The sequence below is a fragment of the Ranitomeya imitator genome, chromosome 2, assembly GCF_032444005.1.
Source record: "Ranitomeya imitator isolate aRanImi1 chromosome 2, aRanImi1.pri, whole genome shotgun sequence".
NCBI lineage: Eukaryota > Metazoa > Chordata > Amphibia > Anura > Dendrobatidae > Ranitomeya > Ranitomeya imitator.
Window position 1 is genome coordinate 164387489 of NC_091283.1, and position 25260 is coordinate 164412748.

Consider the following 25260-nt stretch of genomic DNA (forward strand, 5'->3'; position numbering starts at 1 on the left):
AGCAGTGGCCGCACACACTCATCTTTCTCAATGTCTACAGATGTCTTATGAATTTGTATTGACAAGTCTGGGGAAATGCATTTATCCCATAGTTTGTAAGCTTGCGAGCAGGGCCCTCACTCCTCCTGGTATCTGTTTTGAACTGTATTTCTGTTATGCTGTAATGTCTATTGTCTGTACAAGTCCCCTCTATAATTTGTAAAGCGCTGCGGAATATGTTGGCGCTATATAAATAAAAATTATTATTATTATATTATTATTATCTCATGCTATTCCAACTCGGATCATATGAAGCTTTTTCTGTATTGTGCGGCCTTCCCATCGTATTTACACATAACACTGACCCAGTGCACGTGTAGAAGACGGAAAACAGGTGGAGCGTGTGCTCTGAAAATGGGGTTTTCTGGGTGTGAGTGATAGTCACAAGCAACACAATGACTTTCTCCACCTATAAATGAAGCAAACGCCATGCTAATCCAGAGTATGTAACACAATCCCACACAACAATACACAAAGCACGTTCCTGCAGAGAAGGGCTGAATGTGAGAAACATGCTCACTTACCACATTCAAGTTGAATACACACGGGCTGGCGTGTTCATCTGGGGTGACACCTAAATAGATAAATACAGCAGATGTAATATGTAAAATAACTGGGGATTTTCCCAGTATTACCTTTATTGTATCCAAAGATCACATTTTCTGATACAGAGCTCCAAATCCCGCAAAGGCAAACCATGAAATATTACAATTCTCTCTGCCTGCAATCACCACTAGAGGGAGCTCACTACATACAGAGATTCATGATAAGAAACTATCTGCAGCAACCACTGGGGGAGCTCCCTGTATGCAGTTTATGTGCATCATTGTGTATATTGGGGGCTGTTGTGGATATTATACTGTATATTGGGGGTCCTGTGGGGGACATTATACTGTATATAAAGGGCTGTGCGGCCATCATACTGTATCAGTGAATGGGAAGCCATAACAGGACCATCATACTGCATGGGGGGATGTGATGGACATCATAGGGTATATTGGAGTGTATATATAGTGGATGTCATATACCATAGGAGGGTTATTTGGGTCATAATATGGACAGATTTTTATGGAGAGGGCATTTTAACAACACTCTTATTTTTAAGGACATCGTGTATGGGATGTGCTGCATAAAACAGGAGAAGAGGGAAGTCTGCAAAAAAGAGCTGTGGATGTGAAACGTCACATTGGCATCTGGACAAGATGAAGACAAAAAGAAAGAAACTTCTCAAACACAGAAGATGTCACCTAAAAGGCACCTGGATGTAAATGTTTACTTGCTGATATTGACTACGTCTCATCAGTACTTTGGTTCCGTACGGTCCACAGTCTGATAATGACTGATAACAACTCCTATCATCTCCTTATCATTGTTAAGGACATACTGGGAGTTGTTGGTTCATGAGATACAAATGTATATGGGTTCTCTTGACATTACAATTGATTTCTGTACTACGTTTAGTGATATATTCATGTACTGATGGTGATTCTGGTGAAGAATGTACTAACGTATTCATGTACTGATAGTGATTCTGGTGATGTATGCATGTACTGATGTATTCATGTACTGATGGTGATTCTGGTGATGTATGCATGTACTGATGTATTCATGTACTGATGATGATTCTGGTGATGTATGCATGTACTGATGGTGGTACTGGTGACATTCATATACTGATAATGGTCCTGGTGTTGTATTTATTTACTTACAGTGGTTCTTGTGATGTATTCATGTACTGGTGGAGGTTCTGGTGATGCATTTATGTACTAATGATGGTTATGTTGATGTATTCATGTTGTGATGGTGGTTCTAGTGACCTATTAATTTACTAATGAAGGTTCAACAGGTAACAATTATAGTGGAAATGGTCTTCATAGCTTGTTAACTGACTAATTTGAGGGGAAAGTGGGGTGCATTAATGGCCCTGCTACTTTAGTCTCTGAGGCATTCCTTTACATGGGGGTTCATGTGTGGTGGTGGGGGTGCTATCAGCTTTCTCTGCCGAGGGCACCAAAATACCTTGTCCCAGCCCTGGTCGCACCTTCACCGATCAGAAATCAATGGCCTATCCCAAGGAAAGGCCGTCAATAAAAAAGTACTGGCCAACCCTTTTAAGTGTGCATTATTCCTATTTTTGCTGCACCTTGAGGCCATTTATAAGAGGATGAACCATATTGGACAACCCCTTTAATTCTATGGGAATTTGTTTGGAAATCGGCGGACTCCAACCCATCGATAGCAAATCTAAAACATGTCAAATGATCATCCCGGTGCCTCAGTGGATAGCACTGCAGCCTTCCTGGGTTCATATCCCACCAAGGACAACATCTGCAAGGAGTTTGTATGTTCTCCCCGTGTTTGCGTGGGTTTCCTGAGGGTTCTCCGGTTTCCTCCCACATTCCAAAGACATACTGATAGGGAATTTAGATTGTGCGCCCCATCGGGGCCAGCGATGATAATGTGTGCAAACTGTAAAGCGCTGCCGAATATGTTAGCGCTATATAAAAATAAAGATTATTATTATTATAAAAAGTTTATTATTATTAAATGAACTTCATCCTAACTAAAAGAGGAGTTACCTATAATAACAACTTACCATCTATTGTATAGCTTTTATATGGATGAAAAAAATGCATTTTAGGTTGTTAGGTTTTACGTTTCAGACTCTGCACTTTAAATTTTAAGGATTTAACAACCTTGTCAATTCTAACCACGGGTGTTCGGGTGCTGCTTTAATAATCAGCCCAGTCAATAAGTGCCTGATAACGATCCTGCAAGCCTGACTGCAAAATATCCCTGTATAATCAGACATTGTATCTGATTTCTTCTGACTAATGTCTTCATTATTTCCCGTTAAACATTATGGAATCACAGAGATGAAATATCCATAAACTCTTGTTGCATCCAGAATTTTCCAGCTCCGGTGACCTCGGTCACTCTAGGATCTGGCTCTGTATAGAGGTAGCGCTTGTCTGGGAATTGTGAGTCGAAGCTGCCAGTACGTGCAGACGAGGAGTAATATTACAAGTCCTCACGACACGGCCTCATGGTGAATCCGTGAGGAATAAATTCACCAATCAGAAAACAGGAAATGATCTCTATGAGCCAAGCCACATGATGACTGCAGCTTTATTTTTCAGGAAACGACATCGGAAGTTGACTTTTATTTTTGCTGTCACATGATGATTGTTGTAAAGTTTTGGGAAAGTGCGGAAGTTTTGTTTTTCAGATGTCATCGAATTGCATAAGATGAGAATATCTGGTCGACACATGGAGATTCGCTGATCTCCTTCATGGTTTCTAGATCATGAACACAATGATATTGAAGAATATACTAGTCAAAAATGAAAATAATCAGTGTTCACCTTCTCTCTCTGTCCTCTATAGTTTCTTCATGTAAGACCCTTGTGCCTCTAGTCGTTGTTTCAGGTTGGTTTCCAAATTGCAGCAGCTCAGAGAATTATCTCTAGGCACATTTCTCCCAAGCCAGCAAACTGGTGAAACGCTTCACCTGTTTCTTACACAGGTGCACAAAGCCGTGTGACTATTATATAGAGTAACCTAATTCATGGGTGGGGTCCAACTGCCGAGACCTCCACTGTCCTGAGAATGGGGTAGTGACAAGCATTGAACATAAACATGCACACTCAGCTCAAGGGTTCTAAGAAAATAGTAAACCTCTCCTAGACACTTCTGGTGATGGCACAAGATGGGGCAGTTGTCAAGGGACAGTTGGGGGAGCCTCCACAAACATTAGCGTCCTATACATGCAGCTTTATAGTATGTGCTGGTGAGGTCATTAAGCAAGGATTAGGGTCTCCTACTCCTATTAGGGTCCTCCTTCCTTATGTAGGGTCTCCTTCTGGTGCTGGAAAAGACCACCACACTACTAACAACCTAGGACAAGGGGGCTTTATGCACATTTGCCAATTATGCCCCTTTTTTAATGCCTGCACAAGTTTACAATACTGATCTTGCACAACACGGGTCCAGTCTCTCTACGTTTCCCCAAAAAGCTTCCTGTCTGACAATCACTCGATAATAACGTCAGTTATTCATGCCTATAAGGGATGTCGTCAATACACGCACAAGACTTTAGGGTCATTTGCTGCCGTCTGGCTGGCTTGGTCTTGCTATGATGAGTTTGAATTAGAGGTAAGAAAAAATATTCCCAGGACTAGGATCCAGCAGCCATGTTGGTAGTCAGACGTAGATCAGATCAGCCCTGGGAACCTAATTCTACCTGCCGGCTTTCCAGCTCCTCTTTTCATTAGTTGCCCCAGTGCAGCACAATGGAGGCATGACAAGACAAACCGATCAAAAGAACAGCTAAGGGTGCTGGCAGGGAGAAGGGGTGCGAAGGCTTCTGGTCTGGTCCTCATGCACGATCAACATGGCTGCTGTAAAAGGGCCCTGCAAATCTTTGTGCTCAATTCTATTTTCATTCCTTCTCCTCTAAATGTGATGAATATTGTGCAATAGAGTGAGGATATGAAACATGTATAATGAGAGAAAAACATGTGTGAGGTAAGGGGCCATGTGAATGGCGGCTTCCTCTGACTGACCTCTTGTAAAAACATAACACAACACAGACATCTGTAAAAGATTAGGATGCAGTGAAAGGTCTGTCACAGCGCCAACTGCTTATACAATAACCAAAATCCTATTTCTGCTCCCCGATGACGCAGGGCGACGCTGTTCTTCTGGACGTCAGCTGCGGAGAGGCTGGAGACAACACACGGGCTACGTGTCATACATGAGGAGACCGCCCTGCATACACAATGCACCCCAATTAGGAAACAGGGCCTGCACATACTCATAACTAAGTGACCACCAAAAGATTATGGTGCAAAGCCCCTCCACCCACCCAGCTTTCCTGGATGAGCAACAAACAGCTCACAGGTCAAAAAGGAAAACCATCAAGAATGTGAGAAAGCAGACGGGAGCGGTGTTTCGACTCTAACGTAAGAAGGATTCGTGAGCAGCTGGAAATCTGCAGCCAGACACATCACTACGTATTATTACCGCTGTTACGTGTCAGTGGCTCCGGGCGCACAGCAGCTATTTTTAATACACAGGTGTCGTCATTTACCTGCTGCGAACAAGAGGCCTCACAGGGGCAAAGTGAAGTCACTGCAAGAGCTTGCTAGTCAATCTGGGAATGTAGGAATTTCTGAACCATCAGATGCAAGATTGAAAGAATTTTACTGAAAAGTAATCACAGTTATTAGAATATTACTAACCAGCACACACACATCATAATATTACTACTATAATACCGTCCGCTCTTATGTACAAGAATATAACTACTATAATACTGCCCCTTATGTATATGAATATAACTACTATAATACTGCCCCTTGTGTACATGAATATAACTACTATAATACTGCTCCCTATGTGCAAGAATATAACTACTATAATACTGCCCCCTATGTACAAGAATATAACTACTATAATACTGCCCCTATGTACAAGAATATAACTACTATAATACTGCCCCTTGTGTACATGAATATAACTACTATAATACTGCTCCCTATGTGCAAGAATATAACTACTATAATACTGCCCCCTATGTACAAGAATATAACTACTATAATACTGCCCCCTATGTACAAGAATATAACTACTATAATACTGCCCCCTATGTACAAGAATATAACTACTATAACACTGCCCCCTATCTACAAGAATATAACTACTATAATACTGCCCCTATGTACAAGAACATACAGTATCTACTATAATACTGCCTCCGATGTACAAGAATATAACTACTATAATAATGCCCCTATGTACAAGAATATAACTACTATAATAATTCCACTATGTACAAGAATATAACTACTATAATAATGCCCCTATGTACAAGAATATAACTACTATAATAATTCCACTATGTACAAGAATATAACTACTATAATACTGCCTCCTATGTACAAGAATATAACTACTATAATACTGCTCCCTATGTACAAGAATATAACTACTACTAGATGGTGGCCCGATTCTAACGCATCGGGTATTCTAGAATATGCATGTCCACGTAGTATATTGCACAGCCCACGTAGTATATTGCTCAGTCACGTAGTATATTGCCCAGCTACGTAGTATATTGCCCAGTCACGTAGTATATTGCCCAGCTATGTAGTATATTGCCCAGTCACGTAGTATATTGGCCAGCTACGTAGTATATTGCCCAGCCACGTAGTATATTGCCCAGTCATGTAGTATATTGCCCAGTCACGTAGTATATTGCCCAGCCACATAGTATATTGCCCAGCCACGTAGTATATTGCCCAGCTACGTAGTATATTGCACAGCGACATAGTATATTGCCCAGCGACGTAGTATACAGCACAGAGCCACGTAGTATACAGCACAGAGCCACGTAGTATATTGCCCAGCCATGTAGTATATTGCCCAGCGACGTAGTATATAGCACAGAGCCACGTAGTATACAGCACAGAGCAACGTAGTATATTGCCCAATCACGTAGTATATTGTCCAGTCACGTAGTATATAACACTGCCCACTCAGTATATAACAGTGGCCACGTAATATCTAGCACAGCCCACGGAGTATATCACACAGTCCACACAGTATATAACACTGCCTATGTAGTATACAGCACAGAGCCACGCGGTATCTAACACTGCCCACGTAGTATACAGCAGTGTGGGCACCATATCCCTGTTAAAAAAATAATTAAAATAAAAAATTGTTGTATACTCACCCCTGGGATCCACCGAAGCTCCGCTGAGCCGCTCGCGCCTGCCGCCATCTTCCATTCCCAGGATGCATTGCGAAATTACCCAGATGACTTAGCGGTCTCGCGAGACCGCTAAGTCTTCTAGGTAATTTCGCAATGCATCGCTGGGAACGGAAGATGGCGGCAGGCGCGAGTGGCTTGGCGGACTACGGAGGGTGAGAATAGCATGTTTTTTGTGTTTTTTTATTATTTTTAACCCCTTTACCCCCAAGGGTGGTTTGCACGTTATGGACCGGGCCAATTTTTACAATTCTGACCACTGTCCCTTTATGAGGTTATAACTCTGGAACGCTTCAACGGATCCCGGTGATTCTGACATTGTTTTCTCGTGACATATTGTACTTCATGATAGTGGTAAAATTTCTTTGATATTACCTGCGTTTATTTGTGAAAAAAACGGAAATTTGGCGAAAATTTTGTCAATTTCGCAATTTTCCAACTTTGAATTTTTATGCAATTAAATCACAGAGATGTGTCACACAAAATACTTAATAAGTAACATTTCCCACATGTCTACTTTACATCAGCACAATTTTGGAACCAAAATTTTTTTTTGTTAGGGAGTTATAAGGGTTAAAAGTTGACCAGCAATTTCTCATTTTTACAACACCATTTTTTTTTAGGGACCACATCTCATTTGAAGTCACTTTGAGGGGTCTATATGATAGAAAATACCCAAGTGTGACACCATTCTAAAAACTGCACACCTCAAGGTGCTCAAAACCACATTCAAGAAGTTTATTACGCTTCAGGTGTTTCACAGGAATTTTTGGAATGTTTAAATAAAAATGAACATTTAACTTTTTTTCACAAAAAATTTACTTCAGCTCCAATTTGTTTTATTTTACCAAGGGTAACAGGAGAAAATGGACCCCAAACGTTGTTGTACAATTTGTCCTGAGTACGCCGATACCCCTCATGTGGGGGTAAACCACTGTTTGGGCACATGACAGAGCTCGGAAGCGAAGGAGCGCCATTTGACTTTTCAATGCAAAATTGACAGGAATTGAGATGGGACACCAAGTTGCGTTTGGAGAGCCACTGATGTGCCTAAACATTGAAACCCCCCACAAGTGACACCATTTTGGAAAGCAGACCCCCTAAGGAACTTATCTAGAGGTGTGGTGAGCACTTTGACCCACCAAGTGCTTCACAGAAGTTTATAATGCAGAACCGTAAAAATAAAAAATCATTTTTTTTTTCACAAAAATTATCTTTTCGCCCCCAATTTTTTATTTTCCCAAGGGTAAGAGAAGAAATTGGACCCCAAAAGTTGTTGTACAATTTGTTCTGAGTACACTGATACCCAATATGTGGGGGTAAACCACTGTTTGGGCGCATGGGAGAGCTCGGAAGGGAAGGAGCGCCGTTTGACTTTTCAATGCAAAATTGACAGAAATTGAGATGGGACGCCATGTTGCGTTTGGAGAGCCACTGATGTGCCTAAACATTGAACCCCCCCACAAGTGACACCATTTAGGAAAGTAGACCCACTAAGGAACTTATCTAGTTGTGTGGTGAGCACTTTGACCCACCAAGGGCTTCACAGAAATTTAAAACGCAGAGCCGTAAAAATAAAACAAATTTTTTTCCCACAAAAATTATTTTTTAGCCCCCAGTTTTGTATTTTCCCAAGGGTAACAGGAGAAATTGGACCCCAAAAGTTGTTGTCCAATTTGTCCTGAGTGCGCTGATACCCTATATGTGGGGGGGAACCACCGTTTGGGCACATGGGAGGGCTCGGAAGGGAAGGAGCGCCATTTGGAATGCAGACTTAGATGGAATGGTCTGCAGGCGTCACATTGCGTTTGCAGAGCCCCATATGTACCTAAGCAGTAGAAACCCCCCACAAGTGACCCCATATTGGAAACTAGACCCCCCAAGGAACTTATCTAGATGTCTTGTGAGAACTTTGAACCCCCAAGTGTTTCACTACAGTTTATAACACAGAGCCATGAAAATAAAAATAAAACATTTTCCCCAAAAAATTATTTTTTAGCCCCTAGTTTTGTATTTTCCTGGGGTAACAGGAGAAATTGGACCCCGAAAGTTGTTGTCCAATTTGTCCTGAGTACACTGATACCACATATGTGGGGGGGACCCACCGTTTGGGCGCATGGGAGGGCTCGGAAGGGAAGGAGCGCCATTTGGAATGCAGACTTAGATGGAATGGTCTGCAGGCGTCACATTGTGTTTGCAGAGCCCCTAATGTACCTAAACAGTAGAAACCCCCCACAAGTGACCCCATATTGGAAACTAGACCCCACAAGGAACTTATCTAGATATGTTGTGAGAACTTTGAACCCCCAAGTGTTTCACTACAGTTTATAACTCAGAGCCGTGAAAATAAAAAATCCTTTTTTTTCCCACAAAAATTATTTTTTAGCCCCCAGTTTTGTATTTTCCCAAGGGTATCAGGAGAAATTGGACCCCAAAAGTTGTTATCCAATTTGTCCTGAGTACGCTGATACTCCATATGTTGGGGTAAACCCCTGTTTGGGCACACGGGAGAGCTCGGAGGGAAGGAGCACTGTTTTACTTTTTCAGTGCAGAATTGGCTGGAATTGAGATCAGACGCCATGTCGCGTTTGGAGAGCCCCTGATGTGCCTAAACAGTGGAAACCCCCCAATTATAACTGAAACCCTAATCCAAACACACCCCTAACCCTAATCCCCACGGTAACCCTAACCACACCTCTAACCCAGACACACCCCTAACCCTAATCCCCACGGTAACCCTAACCACACCTCTAACCCAGACACACCCCTAACCCTAATCCCAACCCTATTCCCAAGCGTAAATGTAATCTAAACCCTACCCGTAACTTTAGCCCTAACCCTAACTTTAGCCCCAACCCTAACTGTAGCCTTAACCCTAGCCCCAACCCTAGCCCTAACCCTAGCCCTAACCCTAGCCCTAACCCCAACCCTAACACTAGCCCCAACCCCAACCCTAACCCTAACCCTAATGGGAAAATGGAAATAAATACATTTTTTAATTTTTCCCTAACTAAGGGGGTGATGAAGGGGGGTTTGATTTACTTTTATAGCGTTTTTTTTTAGCGGATTTTTATGATTGGCAGCCGTCACACACTAGACTAGATGCTTTTTATTGCAAAAAATATTTTTTGCGTTACCACATTTTGAGAGCTATAATTTTTCAATATTTTGGTCCACAGAGTCATGTGAGGTCTTGTTGTTTGCGGGACGAGTTGACGTTTTTATTGGTAACATTTTCGGGCACATCTTACGGTGTTTACTGAAGGGGTTAACTAGTGGGACAGTTTTATAGGTTGGGTCGTTACGGACGCGGCAATACTAAATATGTGTACTTTTATTGTTTGTTTTTTTATTTAGATGAAATGAATTTATGTGAATATTTTTTATTTTACACATTTGGAAATTTTTTTTTTTACTTTTTTACTTTGTCCCAGGGGGGGACATCACAGATCGGTGATCTGACAGTTTGCACAGCACTCTGTCAGATCACCGATCTGTCTGAGAGCACTGCAGGCTTCACAGTGCCTGCTCTGAGCAGGCTCTGTGAAGCCACCTTCCTCCCCGCAGGACCCGGATGCCACGGCCATCTTGGATCCGGGCCTGGAGCAGGGAGGGAGGTAGGGAGACCCTCGCAGCAATGCGATCACATCACGTTGCTGTGGGGGGCTCAGGGAAGCCCGCAGGGAGCCCCCTCCCTGCGCGATGCTTCCCTGCACTGCCGACACACCACGATCATGTTTGATCGCGGTGTGCCGGGGGTTAATGTGCCGGGGGCGGTCCGTGCGATAGGCAGCTGACACCCGGCCGCGATCGGCCGCGCTCCCCACGTGAACGCTGCCGATCGCGCTGGACGTACTATTCCGTCCTTGGGAAGTAGGGCCCACCCCACATGGACGGAATAGTACGTCCATTGGCAGAAAGGGGTTAACATTACATTTTTTTACTATTGATGTCGCATAGGCAGCATCAATAGTAGAAAGTTGGGGACATCCAGGGTTAATAGCGGCGGTAACGGAGTGCGTTACCCGCGGCATAACGCGGTCCGTTACCACCGCCATTAACCCTGTGTGAGCGGTGACCGGAGGGGAGTATGCCGGCGCCGGGCAGTGACTGCGGGGAGTAAGGAGCGACCATTTTCTTCCGGACTGTGCCCGTCGCTGATTGGTCGTGGCTGTTTTGCCGTGACCAATCAGCGACTTGGATTTCCATGACAGACAGAGGCCGCGACCAATGAATATCCGTGACAGACAGACAGACGGAAGTGATCCTTAGACAATTATATAGTAGATAATACTGCCCCTATGTACAAGAATATAACTACTATAATACTGCCCCTATGTACAAGAATATAACTACTATAATACTGCCCCTATGTACAAGAATATAACTACTATAATACTGCCCCTATGTACAAGAATATAACTACGGTACTATAATACTGCTCCTATGTACAAGAATATAACTACTACAATACTACTCCTTTATACAATAATATAATTATTATAATACTGCCCTTATAAACAAGCATTTGTGAACTGACTACTATAATACTGCCCCATGTACAAGAATATAACTACTATAATACTGCCCCCTATGTACAAGAATATAATTACTATAATACTGCCCTTATAAACAAGCATTTGTGAATTGAAATACAGCCCATATAAATATAGTACTCCTATAACACTGCCCCCTGAGATCATCTTAGTACCGCAAGTACAGCAAGCAAGTAAGTAGTGCAGCCAATCATTGAATGCAGTAGATCAGTGATATGCTGCAGAACTATAGATGAAACGTCACCGTAGAAGCCAAACAACAGAGACCAACCAAGCGGTAGTGACACATTTCTGGACAAGGAAAGGGTAAGTATGCCTTAGTTTGCTTCTTTACACATTTTATACCTTATGGATACTGATTTACCCCGGTGGGTATCACAGCACTGTTCGCACTCTATATTGACATACTGTATATGTGTGAATTTTTAGACATGAATAAGCATCTTCTTACATGTAAAACCCCCTTTGACTATTTTCCATTTGTAGGGTCTTAGATTGTTCTTGAATTTCTTTCTTATGTCTTACTGAACTAGATGCTGATTCCTGAAATTATGGCAAAGTCTGTATATATCTAGATGTTAGGTATCTGGGTGCGGCTATACTTGTAAATATGTATTTCTGGGAACCAGTTTGTGAATGATGCATGGGGGTGATGGACAACACAAATAGCAAATATCCTCTTCAGAGTTGAGGAGGTCAGGAACTCTAGGGTACGTATTGGTGGGTAGCATTCCTAATAGTCAATATGGACCCTTTGACAAGACTTGCTACACATCTGGTTTGGCTTTTTATCCTAAGTTATTTAGCAAGGCTCGCTAAAGGGTTGATATTGACTTTTAAGATTGCTACCTCCAAAAGGGGGCACTAGCGCTCTAGTCTCCTTCCTCTCTGAAGAGGAAAGTAATATATTTTAATTCCCAGTAAGTCTCCTTACGCCGGCCTGGCACTCTGCACAAGGAGAAACATTCCCCCGGCCTGGCACTCTGCACAAGGAGAAACATTCCCCCGGCCGGGCACTCTGCACAAGGAGAAACATTCCCCCGGCCTGGTACTCTGCACAAGGAGAAACATTCCCCCGGCCTGGTACTCTGCACAAGGAGAAACATTCCCCCGGCCTGGCACTCTGCACAAGGAGAAACATTCCCCCGGCCTGGCACTCTGCACAAGGAGAAACATTCCCCCGGCCTGGCACTCTGCACAAGGAGAAACATTCCCCCGGCCTGGCACTCTGCACACAAGGAGAAACATTCCCCCGGCCTGGTACTCTGCACAAGGAGAAACATTCCCCCGGCCTGGCACTACTCTGCACAAGGAGAAACATTCCCCCGGCCTGGCACTCTGCACAAGGAGAAACATTCCCCCGGCCGGGCACTCTGCACAAGGAGAAACATTCCCCCGGCCGGGCACTCTGCACAAGGAGAAACATTCCCCCGGCCTGGCACTCTGCACACAAGGAGAAACATTCCCCCAGCCTGGTACTCTGCACAAGGAGAAACATTCCCCTGGCCGGGCACTCTGCACAAGGAGAAACATTCCCCCGGCCTGGTACTCTGCACAAGGAGAAACATTCCCCCGGCCTGGCACTCTGCACAAGGAGAAACATTCCCCCGGCCTGGCACTCTGCACAAGGAGAAACATTCCCCCGGCCTGGCACTCTGCACAAGGAGAAACATTCCCCCGGCCTGGCACTCTGCACACAAGGAGAAACATTCCCCCGGCCTGGTACTCTGCACAAGGAGAAACATTCCCCCGGCCTGGCACTACTCTGCACAAGGAGAAACATTCCCCCGGCCTGGCACTCTGCACAAGGAGAAACATTCCCCCGGCCGGGCACTCTGCACAAGGAGAAACATTCCCCCGGCCGGGCACTCTGCACAAGGAGAAACATTCCCCCGGCCTGGCACTCTGCACACAAGGAGAAACATTCCCCCAGCCTGGTACTCTGCACAAGGAGAAACATTCCCCTGGCCGGGCACTCTGCACAAGGAGAAACATTCCCGCGGCCTGGCACTCTGCACAAGGAGAAACATTCCCCCGGCCTGGCACTCTGCACACAAGGAGAAACATTCCCCCAGCCTGGCACTCTGCACAAGGAGAAACATTCCCCCGGCCTGGCACTCTGCACAAGGAGAAACATTCCCCCGGCCTGGCACTGTGCACAAGGAGAAACATTCCCCCGGCCTGGCACTCTGCACAAGGAGAAACATTCCCCCGGCCTGGCACTCTGCACAAGGAGAAACATTCCCCCGGCCGGGCACTCTGCACAAGGAGAAACATTCCCCCGGCCTGGCACTCTGCACAAGGAGAAACATTCCCCCGGCCTGGCACTTTGCACAAGGAGAAACATTCCCCCGGCCTGGCACTACTCTGCACAAGGAGAAACATTCCCCCGGCCTGGCACTCTGCACAAGGAGAAACATTCCCCCGGCCGGGCACTCTGCACAAGGAGAAACATTCCCCCGGCCGGGCACTCTGCACAAGGAGAAACATTCCCCTGGCCTGGCACTCTGCACAAGGAGAAACATTCCCCCGGCCTGGCACTACTCTGCACAAGGAGAAACATTCCCCCGGCCTGGCACTCTGCACAAGGAGAAACATTCCCCCGGCCGGGCACTCTGCACAAGGAGAAACATTCCCCCGGCCGGGCACTCTGCACAAGGAGAAACATTCCCCCGGCCGGGCACTCTGCACAAGGAGAAACATTCCCCTGGCCTGGCACTCTGCACAAGGAGAAACATTCCCCCGGCCTGGCACTCTGCACAAGGAGAAACATTCCCCCGGCCTGGCACTACTCTGCACAAGGAGAAACATTCCCCCGGCCTGGCACTCTGCACAAGGAGAAACATTCCCCCGGCCGGGCACTCTGCACAAGGAGAAACATTCCCCTGGCCTGGCACTCTGCACAAGGAGAAACATTCCCCCGGCCTGGCACTACTCTGCACAAGGAGAAACATTCCCCCGGCCTGGCACTCTGCACAAGGAGAAACATTCCCCCGGCCGGGCACTCTGCACAAGGAGAAACATTCCCCCGGCCGGGCACTCTGCACAAGGAGAAACATTCCCCCGGCCGGGCACTCTGCACAAGGAGAAACATTCCCCTGGCCTGGCACTCTGCACAAGGAGAAACATTCCCCCGGCCTGGCACTACTCTGCACAAGGAGAAACATTCCCCCGGCCTGGCACTCTGCACAAGGAGAAACATTCCCCCGGCCGGGCACTCTGCACAAGGAGAAACATTCCCCTGGCCGGGCACTCTGCACAAGGAGAAACATTCCCCTGGCCTGGCACTCTGCACAAGGAGAAACATTCCCCTTTAGATACGGTGTTAGACAAGAAACAGGTCTTCTGGATTTACTAAGAGGAAGGATGAGGACCCTGACTCTGGGGCTCCCTCTCCGCTGCGTACACTCCTGTATGTCCACACAAGGGGTAAGGTCAGATCATTGGCATTTGTCAGGGAAATCCCCATTATGGTGTGTCACCAGTATAGAAAGATATAAAAAGTAGTAATTACTGGGATGATTTACATGTTGGACTAGTCATGTTTAGTGCAGAGAATATGGAGGAGGAGACGATATTGGCAGCGGCTGAGTCAGTCTGTTATTATCCTGCAAGAAGCCATGAATCTTGAGTAAAGAATAACAAGAGGAACTGCACAAATATACAGATATTATCCACAATGATACAGGTCTGCAATGCGACATGTGTGCACTTCTGGGACTGCATCTGACACCACAGGCCAAGGTCCACCAGGTGGTATCACACAGCATGGCTTAGATACTGTAGCTCAGCAGTACCCTGCACATCACTGTGCACTATGGATGTCCCGGAAGGAAGATGTGCAGTCACTCTGAGTAACCCCAATCATATGTAAAGCATGACTTATCCCCTTCTCGGAGACCCTCATTTCACCACCCAGGAACCTTCTTCATCAAGGCGATATATTTATGTCGGCGGTAAACTTCCTGTTTTAGTGATTTATGTGGATTGACCTATTTAGTAAATATGTCAGTATGTGGAGTATATATAAATGTGAGTCAGTGCTGTTTAATGGTAAGCTATGGAGTGTTGCCCCTAAAAAAAAAAGCAGAAAATCCTCACCAAAAAATATATTCAGAGGTCTTTTTCCTCATGCTAATACATTCAATCTGCTGTTTTAAGCTTTACAAGTTTCTTGGAGACAACCATTAAGAATGCCTTAAAAATATCACCCACCACTGCCTTAATCCCGTAAGTGGCAATCCACCTTAGAGCATTCCCTGCTTTTCAGGATGTTGCCACTTGCAGGTCACCATGGTTTACCATCATTTAGAACTTCGCAAACCGTATTTATAGCGTAGCGGGCGACTCTGCACCGTTCATGCAACTTCAATAAATGGCACGGTCATTAGGTTCTTCCCAAATCCTGCCCTGACTTTCAACAACTACACATACCTCACATGGAGGGGGCAGACAAGTTTTCCCATGGGCGCTAAGTTTTGAGATAGACAGGAGTCAATTATGCTGTGCCCAGAGGAGGGGCATTTGGTAATATATTTATTCTCCTGACTGGGGCATTGGTAATCAGCAATACGTACTAATGTAATGTGGTCGGCCCACACCAGAGGGGACACAATGTACCTTTATTACTACATGATGCATTTGCTTCAGCTTGAATTTTTCACTTTCTTCACCCAAGTGCAAATAGCGCAGTGTGCAACATAAAAAAACTGCACAAAACTTTGATCAATTGCAAGCTCTCTACAAGTGGGGAGGCATCCCCAACAAATCTTTATCTAGACCAAAAGGCAAGAGTCGGAGGTAGACATCACCTCTGAAGCCAGAACCAGTCAGCGAAACCACAAAAGAATCTCCAAAATGACAATCAAGGAAACCACAAAAGAGTCTCCAAAATGACAATCAGGGAAACTGCAAAAGAGTCTCCAAAATGACAATCAGGGAAACTGCAAAAGAATCAGGGAAAATGCAAAAGAGTCAGCAAAGTGTCAGTCAGGGAATTCGCAAAATGAACATGCAATGTGCCCCACCTGACAATGAGTCCTGCTCTAAGGAATATAGATAAAGTATCATTTCAATGTCCCCTGATTGGGACTTTTTACACTCTATAGGTGCTGCAGTTGCACCCTCAATTTCCCAACATTTGCTCCAGTTTACGTGTAACTGAATTTTTTAGTAATGTAGAAAATGACAATTTAGGAGCCAGCCACATAAAGCAGAGCTTGCCTTGTTTAAAACCATTGTACTGTTCATGTTGGGAACATTCACTCATTCCACAAACAATGGTCCACCCCAGGATGAGCGCTGGAATTTCTTATGATAAATAAATGATTTGTTCCTTTGTTGTTTGCATCAGCAAATAGGTAAATATTTAGGATGACAAAACATCTGTTGCCAGGTGATACAACACAGGTGAGTCAGGGAAAGATATTACCTCTGTGACACAGTGTTTTCAGAAAGGATTACCATGATATTAATGGGTTTCTGTTTAGCTCCATAGATCTTAGCATCAGACATCTATAAGGAAAGAAACTGAGTTACTCTCCTGGTAGACAATTCTGTTTTTGTAGGGTTAATGTTTACATACACTTCAATATCAAAAACAAAAAGTCTCTCTCCCTGTAGAGGGCGCCAGATCATAAATCACAATCGTGATGACTTAGGGAATGTTTCCACGTTCAGGAAACGCTGCGTGTTTGACGCTGCATAGAGACGCAGTGTCAAACACGCAGCGTCCAGATGTTACAGCATAGTGGAGGGGATTTAATGATATCCCGTCTCCACTATGCGTGGTAACACGCATCGGGTGACCCTGCGATTCCGGACATGCGGCGCATCTTTTTAGATCGCAGCATGTCCGTTTACCTTGCGGCGACGCTGCACCGCCGCAAGGTATAACACAGGGCCCTATGTGTGGGGTGCGATGATACCGGATGTGTGCAATGAACACATCCGGCATCATCGCGTCCCATGAAGAGGGCGGAGCGAGTTCGCAGCTCCGTCAAAACCGCCGGCCATCCTGAACGTGGACATGTACCCTTAAAGTACCTTCAACTTCCTCACTGATATATACTAAGTTATACCCTTTCTTGTCCAGCATTTATGATTTTTTTTATCTATTTTGTAAATTTGAATGAGGGACAATAATGGGGTCTTCCAAACACTCTCAAAATTAAGCATCCAGACTAAATAAACAAAAGGGTATTATTACTCTCCTTTTTTTAGGTTTCTCAGTAAGGAATGCAGATTGGTTCTAATACATCAAAAATGTCTAAAGGAAACATAAGATGCCAGAATTGAGGCAGGACATTTTTCCACTTGCTACTCTGACCACCACTGAAGAGGCAAAGCTTCTGTCTCCAGGGTCATGGACACTTTGTCTCAATACCAAGACAATATAGCTGATAACGCCATGTGTTCTAAAATGACATATTTTTGAGAAATAGCATGCCTTTGCATAGTGCCTGTTCTAGACGTAAGTTGGCCCTTGTTTAATAGAGAGAATCCGCTGGGCTCAGACAAATGACCTTGTATGTCTCACACAGACTCCAGCCCTTAGTTTCTATAACACAAATGGGGTATCCTGGTTATAACATGTCAGGGGCAGCGGTGAGAACCGTTAGGCACAGGAGCCATGTTGTAATTGAAACCCAAAGGGAAAAGAGATGTGTCACGCTGTGACTGTACGTAAATAGAGAGAGGGTCCTGCACTGTCCCTAAGGCAGGGACACTAACTGTCCCTGCTTCCAAAGGTACCCCTAAAGGTAAGGTGGTTTGGGCCACCAGTCTTACTTTTCTCCTGTTACACCCTAAGCTGTCCCCTCCCCATACCCCAGGAGGCCTGACACAGAAATGCTACTGTATAAACACGTAAAACAAACAGGGAGAACAAAAATCAACTAACATATAAAACACTCACCAAAGGTAGAAAGGTATATAGGGAAGGGTAGGAATGTACAAACCAAATGGGAATAGGACAATGAGGAAAGCATACACCCAAAAATAGAATGCAACAATCTCCAACTCAGCACAGCGACTCCAAGGAAGTTACCATATATACTCGAGTATAAGCCAGGTTTTTCAGCACATTTTTTTTGTACTGAAAATCGGCCCCCTCAGCTTGTACTCGAGTCATTGTCCTACAAAATGGAGGGGGAGCAGCAGTGGTGGAGCATCAGGTCACAGAGGCAGGAGCCGCCTGCTGCGGTTAAAGCATGTGCCCGCTGCTAAAGAGAAATGAATACTCACTGCACTGGCAGTGAATATTTATTTCTCTGTAATAGCGCGCAGTGTCAGTCACAGCCACCGACTTCCAGCAGCGGCCGGGCAATCACGTGTGCCTGCTACTTAACAGAAATTAATTTTCACCTCTCTCCACTCCCACAGGTGTGGAGAGAGGTAAATAGTTATACCCTTAAGTAGACACGTGACTGTACGGAGGCTGCCGCTGACACTGTGCTTGCTACTTAATAGCAATGGATACTCACTGCCCTTCACGCACATAGTCCTGGTGTGGAGAGTAGTGAGTATTCCTGGCAGCTATGTTCTGCTTATAAGCAGCGCATGACATTCCTGCCATGTGCTGCTTACAAGCATAAATCAGCTGCTGGCACCACAACAAGATGAAGACATTGCGAGGGAGCGCAGGAAGGGCATGCAGGATGTTTTGGGGGTGTTTTTATACTTTTTTGATGGGAGCCATTTATACCAGGATAGGGATGAGGGTGCCATGCATACAAGGATAGGGATGACGGTGCCATGCATACCAGGATAGGGATGAGGCTACCATGCATACCAGGATAGGGATGAGGAGGCCATGTATACCAGGATAGGGATGAGGGGACCATGCAAACCAGGATAGGGATGAGGAACCATGCATACCAGAATGGGGATGAGGAGGCAATGTATACCAGGATGGGGATGAGGGGGCCATGCAAACCAGGATAGGGATGAGGAATCATGCATACCAGGATGGGGATGAGGAGGCTGTGCATACCAGGATGGGGATGAGGAGGCTGTGCATACCCGGCTTATACTTGAGTCATTAAAGGTAAGGTACCGCGTTTGTAGATCATTAATAAATCATTGTAATGTAGCATAACATGCTGCTATAACCAAGTTTTAAATGCATGTGAAACAGATTTCATGTGTTATATGAGTTTAAAGAAGGCACTGGGGGCTGACATTTTGGTTTTGCAGCAGTAGCAGGACACTATCAGTGTCAGATTATGGCACCCCATGGACATAGGAGATAATAGTCCTGCGCTGACCCTATCTCTAACATTGTAGCAGCATTAGCAGTGAGCTGGGCACGCCTCTGTGGGCTGCACAACTCACTGCTGTAGGTGTAATTAGCTGCCATTTTATTATAGCCCTGTGCTATCTGCCGAGCTCCACTTACTCTCTATCGCAGGACACAAGAAGCGCTCACTGCTCCTCTGTACTCCAGGCAGGCACGTCCTGGGCAGACGTCCTCTGCTGCGGCTCACACTCTGCCCTGTGTGCTTCTCCTGCTGTGTCTCTGCCTCCTCCTCACGCACAGTCCCTGTGATCTCCAGTAAGCTGCACTCACAGTCCACTGTGTTCTGCTCCTCTGTAAACAAACTGTGCCTCTGATGCAGTAACTGCTGGTGATAGCAGGTCACAGGGCAGTCACACACAAAATGGCGCTGACCTGTGATGCTGCTCTTCATTCTGCCCCAGGGATATTAGACCACCCAAAATGGGAGGGAAATGGTGATGTCAGCAGTTACTGCCCCAATTTTGCTACTAACAGTAAAGCTGGTAAATCTTACTATAGCTGCTTGAGGTCTAAAATGGAAAATTCTCCCCCTAGTGGTAAATATGTATATTTGTAAAAAAAAAAATATATATAATATTTTTCATATAGAAATGTTTGCAAACATTGCATTAATACATTTTAATTACTATTTTAAGCTTAATTTCACAAAAAAACAAAATACAAGAAAACTGGTGGCACCTTCCCTTTAAGTATTCCCAGTTTTTTATGGCAAAATTAGGAGCCTCGGCTTATACTTGGGTCGGCTTAGGCTACTTTCACACTAGCGTTTTCTGCAATCCGTCACAATGTGTCGTTTTGCAGAAAAAACGCATCCTGCAAAAGTGCTTGCAGGATGCGTTTTTTCCCCATAGACTTGCATTGACTACGCATTTGCGACGGATTGCCACACGACGGATGCGTCGTGCTTTGCGGACCGTCGGGAGCAAAAAACGCTACATGTAACGTTTTTTGCTCCTGACGGACCGCTTTTTCCGACCGCGCATGCGCGGCCGGAACTACGCCCCCACTTCCCTGCACCTTACAATGGGGCAGCGGATGCGCCGGAAAAATGCATCCGCTGCCTCCATTGTGCAATGCAGCAAACGCTAGCGTCGGAATCTCTCCCCGACGCATTGCGACGGGGAGATTCCGACGCTAGTGTGAAAGAAGCCTTATTCTCGAGTATATACAGGTATTTTCACTGGTGAACAAGGACTGGCTAGATTTTATAGAGAAAGGAAATGACCAGGTCAGCAACAGCTGTGACATGGAGCAGCAAATTTCTAAGCAGTATAGACAGGGTTGTTAACCTTTTCAGCACCAAAGGAAACACAATGCATTTAATATGAAACACAAACACACAGGCTAAATGGAAGATCTGCGATTCACAATATGTAGTGATTTTCTAACCCCAGATCTCCCAGGAGGATGTGACACACTCCTAACAAGAGGTCCAGCTTCCAGGTCATAGGTTATAGATAAAAACTATATAATAACTTATCTTGTTAAAATCACATTGCAATAGAAGCAGAGTCTCCAAAAACCAATAGTGGGAATTCTCATACTATTGACAAAATAACAAATAAAGTATATAGCTTTTATTTATAACCTCTGACCTGGAAACTGGACTTCTCTTTCCCCTTCGTATCTCTGAAGAAAGGCAGAGTGGTGGCATCATCTTGTGCTTCCAAACAATCTGCATTCATCTGGAAGCAGTGAGCTGGTTTTCTTACTTTATATGTGACTGACACACCACCATTCTTCATTGCTACAGATTATTACAGAAAGAAATTGTAAAGAAGTATTGGGAAACAGAATAATGTTTACTATTAAATAACAGGGAACCATTTTACAGGGTAATTTACCTAGAAATATGGTGGATATATAATATTAGTAGATTAGGGAGACAAAAAGCGCATCTAGGGTCTTATCCTCAGATTAAGTGCAGTTTTTTAACAGGGAGCTGCTCATCTGATGGTGTAAGGCAAAAAGCATGTGCGTATCGGCTGCTGCAAATCCACGGGCCACCCACGTGACCTTCTCAGAGACGTTGTGCAGGATAGTTTGTGGATTAAGTCCGCGCTGCCACAATAATACAGATTCAAATGTAATAAATACCTCTGGTGGTTTATTCAACGCGTTTCAAGGTCTATCTTACCTCTTCATCAGGAAAATACCACAAAGACATCCATATATATATAGATATATAATATTAGTCAATGCAAAAAAAAATAATTAAACAGATATAAAAAGTGTAATAAAACTTTTTGTATCTATGAGATAAAAAACACGTGTCTATAGAACAAGTATTTGCTGCTTTCACAGATTTTCAAGAATCTAGTAATTTACCTCCTATGACTATACAACTTTTTACCATAACCTTTTACTTCATTTTAGCTCCACTTTATAGCTCAGTAAAGTTTTACAGCGTGACGGCTGCTGTACAAGCCTTTATCAAGAAATTATAAGTCACCTGTTGTGTGACTGTTGTACCATTTTAGGTCTGAAAATCCACAGACACCCGCAGATCACCCACGGAGACGGACATGCGGCGTCTTTCCAGACCACAGCATGTCAATTTCTCTTATGGAGACGCTACTCTCCGCAAGAGAATTTTCACCAATAGAATGTATTGGACTCGATGAATCCGCACAGTTCAGTGAACACATGCAGATTCACTGGCGTTCAATAGACGGCAGCGCTTTGGACGTGGCGAACATGACCTGCACCCAAAGCACTGCTACTTCCGGATTGTGTGCACCCATTCTCACAGTGGGCTATTTCCCCTGATGTAACATGAATAGCTCTTAGTATAGATACCAAATAAGAAGCGTTTTCCCTCTCTCCAGGGATAGTCCAAGCAAAATTTAAGGCCACAATAACTTTTATCAATTACTTTCTTTACTATTATCAGCATTTTAAAGTAATATCTGCCCAAGTGGTGCAAGTAGCTCATCTCTCGGCCGTCAGAAATCCCTTGTGCCCGCTATTTCTTCTTCCCTGACATCTATCGTGGGAGAGTCGGGAGGACTCAATACAGATATCAAAAAACAGACACAGGAGTAAGATTAGGTGTTTCCAATGTAAATAATTAATATCTCAGTGATATATACCCAAATAATTAATTAGACCGTACACCAATCCACCACTAGTGTTTAAAAAGAGATAGTGAAACCACTACAAAAATGGAGGAAAGTAAACATCGAGTATGGATCAAGCTAAGAAAAAACGGATAACAGGGAGTATTCAGAATAGTTCACTTTTATTTATATGTAGTAAGCAGTAATCAAAAAAAATTTATTTAATATGTATAATATAAAAATAATGTATATGTATACTTTAAAAATACGCTTTTTCTGTGCACATGTCAAGAAAAATACAGCAATTAATTTGCACTGGGCAGGTCAAAGAAGTATATATATTATCACAAAAATTGTACTGGATACCCCAAAAGAACAACAAATCGTAAGCATAAAAGTATGGATCATATGTAAAAAGAATATAAAAATATATAATATGAAAACGAATATCTAAAATCCAATAAGGATTAAAAAAGAAAAAGAAAACACAAAAGTCACTAATGTAGAAAAATATATATATATGTATGACAATATATCCACGTATACCTATACATATATAAAAAATATATATATTTATACCATATACAAAAACTCAAAAGGTGTAAAAAAGTGTAATGAAATTAATGAGAGGTATACATTGCCACACTGACGTGATATAATTTATATATAGAAATTCAGACAAAAAAAGTGCTACGTCCAATAGAAAAGGTGCTATGAGGATATTATGTATATAGGGTATACTAGATATGAATCAGAAAGTGCAATGTGCTATTTTCACATAGTACTAACTAGACTGGATTTAACCCCTTAGCGACCGCCGATACGCCTTTTAACGGCGGCCGCTAAGGGTACTTAAACCACAGCGCCGTTGATTAACGGCGCTGTGAAAAAAGTCCATAGCGCCCCCCAGAGGCCGATTTTCTCCGGGGTCTCGGCTGCCGAGGTTAGCCGAGACCCCAGAGAACATGATTCGGGGGGTTTTTAACCCACCCCGCATTTGCGATCGCCGGTAATTAACCGTTTACCGGCGATCGCAAAAAAAAAAAAAAAAAAAAGCGATCTCTTTTTAATTTCTCTGTCCTCCGATGTGATCGCACATCGGAGGACAGAGAAAAGGGGTCCCAGGTGGCCCCCCAATACTCACCTAGCTCCCCCGATGCTCCTCGTGTCTCCCGGTGGGCGCCGCCATCTTCAAAATGGCGGGCGCATGCGCAGTGTGCCCGCCGGCCGGCACCGGGAGAATCTTTGGGGTCTCGGCTGCCGGGGGTAGCCGAGACCCCAAAGAGCATGATCGGGGTCGGTATTACCGACCCCTGTTTTGCGATCGCCGGTAATTAACTGTTTAACGGCGACCGCAAAAAAAAAAAAAAAAGTAAAGTGTAATTCTCTGTCCTCTGATGTGATCGCACATCAGAGGACAGAGAAATAGGGGGATTCGGGGACCCTAGCATACTCACCTAGGTCCCTGGATCCTCTTGCTGCTCCTCCTGGCCGCCGGCAGAAGAACATGGCGGACGCATGCCCAGTGCGCCCGCCATCTGTCTCCATCTGCCGGCCGGCAGGAGAACAGCAGTTGGGGCTAAAATTAGGGTTAGGGGTAGGGTTAGGGGTAGGGTTAGGGTTAGGGGTAGGGTTAGGGGTAGGGTTAGGGGTAGGGTAAGGGGTAGGGTAAGGGGTAGGGTTAGGGGTAGGGTTAGGGGTAGGGTTAGGGGTAGGGCTAGGGTTGGGGCTAAATTTAGGGTTAGGGTTGGGGCTAAATTTAGGGTTAGGGTTGGGGCTAAACTTAGGGTTAGGCTTCTTTCACACTTACGTCGGTACGGGGCCGTCGCAATGCGTCGGCCCGACATACCGACGCACGTTGTGAAAATTGTGCACAACGTGGGCAGCAGCTGTAGTTTTTCAACGCATCCGCTGCCCAATCTATGTCCTGGGGAGGAGGGGGCGGAGTTACGGCCATGCATGCGCGGTCAGAAATGGCGGATGCGACGTACAAAAAAAACGTTTCATTGAACTTTTTTTGTGCCGACGCTCCGCCAAAACACAACTGATCCAGTGCACGACGGACGCGACGTGTGGCCATCCGTCACGATCCGTCGGCAATACAAGTCTATGGGCAAAAAACGCATCCTGCGGGCACATTTGCAGGATCCGTTTCTTGTCCAAAACGACGGATTGCGACGGAATGCCAAACGACGCAAGTGTGAAAGTAGCCTTAGGGCTAGGGTTAGGGTTGGGGCTAAAGTTAGGGCTAGGGTTGGGGCTAAAGTTAGGGTTAGAGCTGGGATTAGGGTTAGGGTTTGGATTAGGGTTGGTATTAGGGTTAGGGTTGGCATTAGGGTTACGCTTGGGATTAGGGTTAAGGTTAGGGTTGTGATTAGGGGTGTATTGGGATTAGGGTTAGGTTTGAGGTTAGGGTTGAGATTAGGATTAGGGGTGTGTTGTGGATTTAGGGTTTTGATTAGGGTTATGGTTAGGGTTGACATTAGGGTTGTTTTGGGGTAAGGGTTGTGATTATGGTTAGGGTTAGTGATT

The 25260-nt window shown here is 44.7% G+C and overlaps 1 protein-coding gene across 1 annotated transcript in view; it reads right to left on the bottom strand.

The window, feature by feature from the left end:
• The window catches only part of RNF208 (ring finger protein 208), a 435087-nt gene that overhangs the window by 247386 nt on the left and 162441 nt on the right, over window positions 1-25260 (bottom strand). Inside the window, exon 2 of the mRNA XM_069747774.1 lies at window positions 564-613. The gene's annotated coding sequence lies outside the window, so the exon portion shown is untranslated. The remainder of the gene's footprint in view (window positions 1-563; window positions 614-25260) is intronic.